Here is an 8,114-nt window from a genome sequence, read left to right on the forward strand (position 1 = left end):
TCCAAAGTCTCGGCCAATCAAATTGCTTATTGCTCTGCTTACCCCAGCAGAAAATGCTCATTATCGAACTTAGTCAAGGTATGTATGTAATAAAACTATACACAAAATTTCATCACTCTCACTTAATTAGAACTAAAGTTATCGTGTCCTAAAACATCAACCAATCAAACTGCTTACCCTTTGCAGAAAAAGCTCATCTTCGAACACCATCAAGGCATTGATCCAATAAACACCTACACCTAGTTTGAACATTCTACCTCAATTAGAAGATAGTTATTGTGTGCCAAAGTCTCGGCCAATCAAATTGCTTATCGCTCTGCTTAACCTAAGCAAAAAATGCTCATTATCGAACTTAGTCACGGTATTGATGTAATTGAACTATACACCAAGTTCCATCACTCTCACTTAATTAGAACTAAGTTATCGTGTCCCAAGCAGAAAATGCTCATCTTCGAACTCCATCGAGGCCATGGCCTAGTAAACCCCTACACCAAGTTTGAACATTCTAGCTCAATTAGAAGGAGAATTATTGTGTCCCCAAAAAAGTGACGGACAGACAGACGGGCGAGCCCATTTTAATAGTCCCCTGCTTTCTTCGAAAGTCGGGGGACAATAAATAATATCTAACCCTTCGGTTGAGACAAAAATATAAGATCGGACGAATCATACAATTTTCCGTTACCTGCCTAGTTTTCATACACGCGAATTTCCAGTACGATGAAAATAATACGCAAAAAATGCTGTTTTTATTTCCCACATGCGGATAAATAGCATGACATAAATATGTGTGGACTTGCGCCTGTAACCGGGTATGAAAATATATTTTAATCTTATTTACTTCTACTTCTAGGAATTTATTAAAGCAATAGATATGTTTTATTTATTGATTATTTGTTGCATATCATAATCAAATTTTATTCATATGGTGGATTAACACATCGGGAAACAGAATAAGAAAATAAAATTTATTCAAGTTCTGAACATGTTTAATTTATTGATTTATTCGCATGGCTGCCATGTTGCATATCATAATCAAATTTTATACATATGGTTGATTAAGCTACCAGGAAACAGAATGAAACAATAAAATTTCACGGCAAAAAGTATATAGAGTTAGTCCAGCCCTTATTTACCTTCTCAATTCACAATTATAATACCAACTTGACAATGGGGTCCTCCGTCGACATTCCACGCTATGTGGCGCGCGTGTATTAGGGGGGATACCTATCAACATGGCAGACGACTACCGACTCGGCTTTTGAAATGTTCTGAACACAAACGTGGTCATATTTTCAACCTGGCTGGACTGCTGGAGGTTTAGCTGGGTATAGCCTAGGCCTCGCTATGCCAAATCAAAACAAACCGGCATGGGAATTCCCGGATATGACCTGCTAAACCTTTGACCTGCCAAACGAGCTTGCGAACAATACCTGCTTTATGTTATCAGAATAAGTAATTCTAGGAAGTTTAAATGAATTATTTATGAATATTAATCATGCGTGGAATCAATGGGCGAAACAATAATAGGGTACCGGTAGGCGTATTTAATCTACTATAGTCTAGGCCTTGCTGGTTGTAATAATTTTATAAGCTTATTCATATGTCTATTATTATTATTATGTTAACCACTTTCGTTATCGTGGCCTATGTAAGATTTTGCCGATAACTTTGAATTTTATAGTTTGGTATGTGATATAATGTGTGGAAATAACAATAGGCTATGTTGTTAATGTAAGCCTTGTTGCTATTTTAAAACTAACACATTTCGATATGAAGACCCTAAAATAGCCGTAATTTTAAATTCACTAAAAGCTGTGTGAAAAAAATATTGACATTTGGCATGTAGGCCTGGTCAACTTTTTAAGTCCATTAAAGGAGCCAAGTCTTCTACATTGCAAACATGACTTTTTGTTCAATTTAAATTAACATTGAGGTTGTTATCTTACCGTGAAAAGTTGGACTTCTTATCCAATATTTTAGACAAAATGAAAATTTTAAAATTAGCACACGAATCGCGTACCCTAGGGTGCTTTTGGGCGCCATTTGGATGAAGCAACTCGATGAACGAGGCTAAACATATCTCATGTAGGAAAATACTACCGGTGTAGACTGGAATAACCAGATTCCAAAGACTGCCATTCAATTCAGACTCTTTGCATATTTCGCCAAAAATAACTGATTAGAAATTACAATAAAAACAGAAATGATTGAATGTAAATCAGTTTACATACATTCATATTACATTATCATATGTGTTGCGACCCATTTGTTTCCATTTATAGATGCCATAGAATAGCGTTTTAGCTCCTTTAAATGTTGTTTTTTTTCTTTCAGATTAGAATCGTATGACCGCAATGACAACTTCAGGGGGCCTGTCATTATTCTTCCTGATATGGTAAACACCGAATGGCCTATCACTGGTTATCAACAGTTAACTAATGAACACAAAGAGCATTTGCCTGTAATTAATTTCCATCAAATTGAAGGCTATCTCTTATACAGAATGGCAGGTAGATAAAGACCTCTATATCTTTCATTTTTAGTAATGTGTGTGTGTATTCTGAATTTGAATAGTTCAAAAATAGTAATGGAAACTGAATATATTGAAAATTCATTACAATTACTTTATTCTGACTCTGAAGTCTGAGCAATGTAACACGACTGTTTGAAGATATTGTGTAGGTTGTTCATTGTTGTAGCAATTATACTATAGGCTTGTTACGTCCACTCAACACAAACTAGATCACTTTGGGACTAAAATATGGTTCAATTTTATTTCAATAAATCCCTTGCGCATAGGGGGTCTATAGCTGTTTACCACCCCAACCCCATCTTAATTAATGCATACGGTACTTAAATCACTAATTATGAATATGGTCATATCATAAACAAATATTGTTTTTCATTTAATAGAGGATAAACAAATATCTGGAGATTTGAAGGCCCTTCAAAAGGGAAAAGATATGGCGGATGGTGGGAGAGTGCTTGCTTGCTCAGTTATACTAACTGCAAGCGATACATATTTCAGTGGCATAGTTGGTGCTGCCATGAAAAATAAGGTAAATCATGTTATTTTACAGCACAGTTTAAGGCTAGGTGGTACATTACTCATCACACTTAGTTATGCTTTTAACTAGAGACTGATGTGACAACAACCTTGACCTCTTAATTTAGAGGCAATCCAAATTGTGGGATAAGAAAAAAAAAATATGTTGACCACTTCTAAAGACCCCTACGCGCAAGCGAATTATTGAAATAAAATTAAACCATATGTTAGTCCCGAAATGACCTAGTTTGTGTCACGTGGATGTTAAACCCCATTTCTCTCTCTCTCTATCTGGTACAAATGTAACATACACCATCTCCAACAATGATCCATATTATTCATTTGAAAATTCTTGTCATATTAAAGGTGACGTACAACTACAAGCTTAAAATCCACTCAACTGGTGACCCCATTACTTCCCATTGTGAATGTCCAGCAGGCAAGGGGCCACATGGTACATGTAAGCATATTGCAGCAGTTCTATTACTTCTGCAATGGTTCACAGAGACGGGCGAAATTAAAGTAAAGAAGTCATGCACTGAAAACATTCAAAAATTTCATAAACCTAAAACCATGTACGAAGGTAAATATTGTTATTTACACACTAATTCAAATTAAAATCTAGCAGAGATTTGTTATTTTGAATTTAAATTGAAATACCCAAGATTTGAATTTAATATGCATCGGAATAGCTCAAATGAAAATGCTTGTGAATTTTGTTTAAAATATTAAAATTAAATGTAATAAACTAATAAAATATGTGTGCTACTTAAAAGTGACCCAAATATGGTTTCTTAAATTTTAGGATTAGTATTTATTACAAAAATTTTATTACAGGTAAGCCGGTCTTCTCAGAGGAAATTCCGACAAAAAGAAAGTGTATGGATGAAATGTTGGACGATCCACGACCTATAAAACGTCGAAATAATGCTGGTTATACCGATTATGTCAGAAACCGTATGATCAATTATGTTCACCATTCCTCTCAAGATCTGGCAATGCGATATTTGTTTCCTGTAGCTAACATTCAGGTAATGACTATATACAGAGGCGTAGCCGTGAAATATATATTGGGGGGGGGGGCCGCAACCCTAACCCCTAACCCTATTTTAAAACCCCTAAAAAATATAAACAAACACCATGTGGCCATGCTGTCCACACAACTCGTTTGCTGATTGGCCCACCGCGTGCAAAGTATTATGGTTATGTGGCTGGCTGAGCGGGCGATAAATATTTGGTTTAGGCGATAATGTTTTTGGGTACCTACATGCGATTCACTCTGATAAGTGGCAGAAAAAAATTAACTAGACATAATTTTATGGAACACAGTTACTTTTCACTTCACACATGTTTCAAGGATGATTCTCTCTGTGTTTTATTTTAGCAATGTAAACCATATTGGGATATGTACAGATAGAATCTTAACTAATCCTAGTAATTGTTGTAAATAAATAGGAGTTAGGATCTACTATGTAAATTTTTGGGGGGGTCCAAGTATATTCAGACCCCCCACCCCCCAGAAAAACAATTGTGACGCCCATGACTATATAGGGTGGTGCAGAAGAGCCCATAGATATTGTCCATGAGACACCAAAAATAATTCCAAATCACTTTTAATTTTACAGATTGCAAGTGAAGACCATAAGTACCTGCCTTTGCCATTAACAGAATATTTGGTTGACAGAGCTATACAGGTAAATGCTATGATAGTTAATGTTTCAGGTTGAAATTACAACTATAATGTTTTTTGTCCCCCGCCTTTCGAAGAAAGCAGGGGACTATTAAAATGGGTTCGTCCGTCTGTCTGTCCGTCCGTCTGTCTGTCCGTCACACTTTTTGGGACACAATAACTCTCTTCCTAATTGAGCTAGAATGTTCAAACTTGGTGTATGTGTTTATTAGGTCAATGCCTTGATGGAGTTCGAAGATGAGCATTTTCCGCTTAGGGTAAGCAGAGATAAGCAATTTGATTGGTTGATGCTTTGGGACACGATAACTCTCTTCCTAATTGGGCTAGAATGTTCAAACTTGGTGTATGTGTTTATTAGGTCAATGCCTTGACGGAGTTCGAAGATGAGCATTTTCCGCTTAGGGTAAGCAGAGATAAGCAATTTGATTGGTTGATGCTTTGGGACACGATAACTTTTAATTGAGCTAGAATGTTCAAACTTGGTGTATGTGTTTATTAGGTCAATGCCTTGATGGAGTTCGAAGATGAGCATTTTCCGCTTAGGGTAAGCAGAGATAAGCAATTTGATTGGTTGATACTTTGGGGCACGATAACACTCTTCCTAATTGAGCTAGGATGTTCAAACTTGGTGTATGTGTTGATTAGGTCAATGCCTTGATGGAGTTCGAAGATGAGCATTTTCCGCTTAGGGTAAGCAGAGATAAGCAATTTGATTGGTTGATGCTTTGGGACACGATAACTTTAGTTCTAATTAAGTGAGAACTATTATAAATTAATTAAATATGTAGTATGCAATAATGAATTGACATTTAATGACAGAAAGAAAACAGTGAACTTTGCACAACTTGCAGCAAGATGGAAAATAGACCCGTTGATACAACCAAACTCTAGATCTGTAGGCATAGAGCATGTTTTCCCCTTAATATGCTATAATTATTCCATCAAAAACATTGTATGCTTAGACTATAAGTAAAGATATACTGTTTGATTGTTCAATACTTTGTAAAAGATAATTTGTGATAAATTTATTTTCCTATTTCGGCGGGGGACATCAGCCTCACTGTTGGCTTGTTTAGTGTGGGACAAACATCAAATATGCAGGGGTGGCCAGCCTTTTACATAACATGCACCAATTTATACATTTTTCCCAGTTTCATTTATTTAACATATTTTAAACTGAGAACAGAGTAATGTGAAAGGAGATAGCATTCCTAAAAAGATGTGCACATAATAATAAAATCTCTAAAAATGAAGGCCTTGAGAAATCGTGTCATCACAGCAAATCAGATCAGCGCTCGTCTTCAAACAGACACTGGTGTGAGAGTGAGTGGCCAGACGATTCGGAATCGACTGCATAGGGGTCACCTTCGCGCCCGACGTCCTCGCGTGATCCCTTGTTTGAGAGATCATCACATTCAGGCAAGACGTCGTTGGTGTAGGGATCGTCAACACTGGGATAATCGACGCTGGAGCAATGTGACGTTTTCAGATGAGTCAAGGTTCACTGTTGATTTTTTGGACAGACGTAGGAGGGTGTGGCGTCGTCGAAACGAGCGCTTCCAAGACGTTAACGTCATCAGACATGATCGATTTGGGGGTGGTTCTGTTATGGTGTGGGGAGGCATCACTGTTGCTGGAAGAACGGCTTTACATGTTGTTGCAGGGCGTGTTACAGGCCAGTACTACCGGGACAACATCTTGGCAGTCCATGTTGTGCCGTTCGCACGACGTCATGGCCGCCGTTTCATCTTCCAGGATGACAACGCAAGATGTCACAGGGCCAGGATCGTTACAGGTTACCTCCAACAACAGAACATCACCACATTACCTTGGCCAGCACTGAGTCCCGACCTCTCCCCCATCGAGCATGTCTGGGACATGCTTGGACAGAGGTTACGTCAACGTCAACAACGTCCTGCCAATGTCCAAGAACTTGCTGCTGCGTTGCAACAGGAATGGGACAATCTGGACCAAAATGACCTTAGACGTCTCATTATGAGTATGCCACGTCGGATCAATGCTTGTTTGGCAAACAGAGGAGGATTTACCCGTTACTGACTTGGTTGTGATGCTGTGGTAACTTTGCTGTTTGACCCCGGGTATCATTTTACCCTTATAATGGTCAGTCTGTCCCTTACTTAGTCTAACGATCATTTGGAATAAATCGATGAATGTGAACTTCATTTCATTTTGTCATTTGTTTCTTCGTCAGTTTCATTAGGTGACTTTAATAACACTTAAAAATCAAATATCCCCTACTTTTTTTGAATAGTATATTATTACAAGGATGCGATGAGCCATGTTTGATGACCCATGATTTAGTACATCGTTAAACCCCATTTCATTTTGTGTACAAAAATGGAAAACATTTCACAACCTACCTTACATGTGGTATTTTAAATCTTTTCCAGGTTACGGACCAAACAATAGAAGAAATAGAACAATATACAAGAAAACAGGCAAAGTGTAAACTGTGGTATAACGAAAAAAGGTGGAGAGTAACAGCCCTCGCGTTTCGGGGATGTAACTAAAATGACTTGTCGCAGGAATATTAAAAAACTATGTTCAAGCATGTTCTCTTTCAATAAAATTAATACCATGCCAATAATTCATGGCAGACAACATGAAAAAGATGCTGTCAAACATTTTGAGTCTTTGACTGGGCTAAAAGTCACGCCAGCAGGATTATTTCTTTCTTTTGATTACCCATTTTTAGGTGCATCCCCGGATGGAATCATAGATGAAAATACAATTCTTGAGGTTAAATGCCCCTTCAAAGGTAGAAATGATCAGATCAAACCTGGAACATCTTTCCCATTTTTATGTTATAATTCTATGAATGAAATTGTGTTAAATTGCAACAGCAAATATTATGATCAGGTTCAGGGCCAGTTATTAATAACAAAAAGAAAACTGTGTTATTTTATGGTTTATACACATTGTGATACTTTTATCCAAAAAATTCACATTGATAATAATTATTGTGATTTTTCAATGTTACCCAAGTTGCAACTATTTTTTACAAAAAACTATAGGCCATTTGTTGCATCTCAAATTTAGATATGCTGATGGTTCACTGCTCTGGAAAAAATTGAAACTAAATACAAGCTTAAAGTCATGTATTAAAACTTAAAATTGAATAATGTACTTGTATACTGTGAAATTAAACTCAACTCTTTACTTGGGTCAGATAATAGAAAACAAATTCTAATGACAATTACGATAAACAAAAGCCTTCTATTTTACTCCTCGCTTATTAATGGTAAAACATGTGAGTTATAAGGTTTTCCAGGATATTGACAATATTCAGATTTTGTTAGTTTATGGTAGCATTTGAAATTTGACTTTCAACTGCAAAGAGACATAATTGGTTGTTTT

At 36.8% G+C, this 8,114-nt stretch overlaps 1 long non-coding RNA gene across 2 annotated transcripts; it reads left to right on the forward strand.

Moving 5' to 3' along the window:
- Positions 1–2,930: 2,930 nt before the first annotated feature.
- Positions 2,931–7,459, forward strand: LOC126829691 (uncharacterized). Of its 2 annotated transcripts, XR_007683495.2 has the most exons (5): positions 2,936–3,059; positions 3,413–3,629; positions 3,884–4,077; positions 4,672–4,740; positions 7,148–7,459. It is a non-coding gene; the product is annotated as an uncharacterized LOC126829691 (long non-coding RNA). The 2 variants fall into 2 exon arrangements; XR_007683496.2 differs by lacking the exon at positions 3,413–3,629 and having other exon boundaries at positions 2,931–3,059.
- The last annotated feature ends 655 nt before the right edge of the window (positions 7,460–8,114 follow it).

The sequence above is a fragment of the Patella vulgata genome, chromosome 8 (genome assembly GCF_932274485.2).
Source record: "Patella vulgata chromosome 8, xgPatVulg1.2, whole genome shotgun sequence".
Classification (NCBI taxonomy): Eukaryota; Metazoa; Mollusca; class Gastropoda; family Patellidae; genus Patella; species Patella vulgata.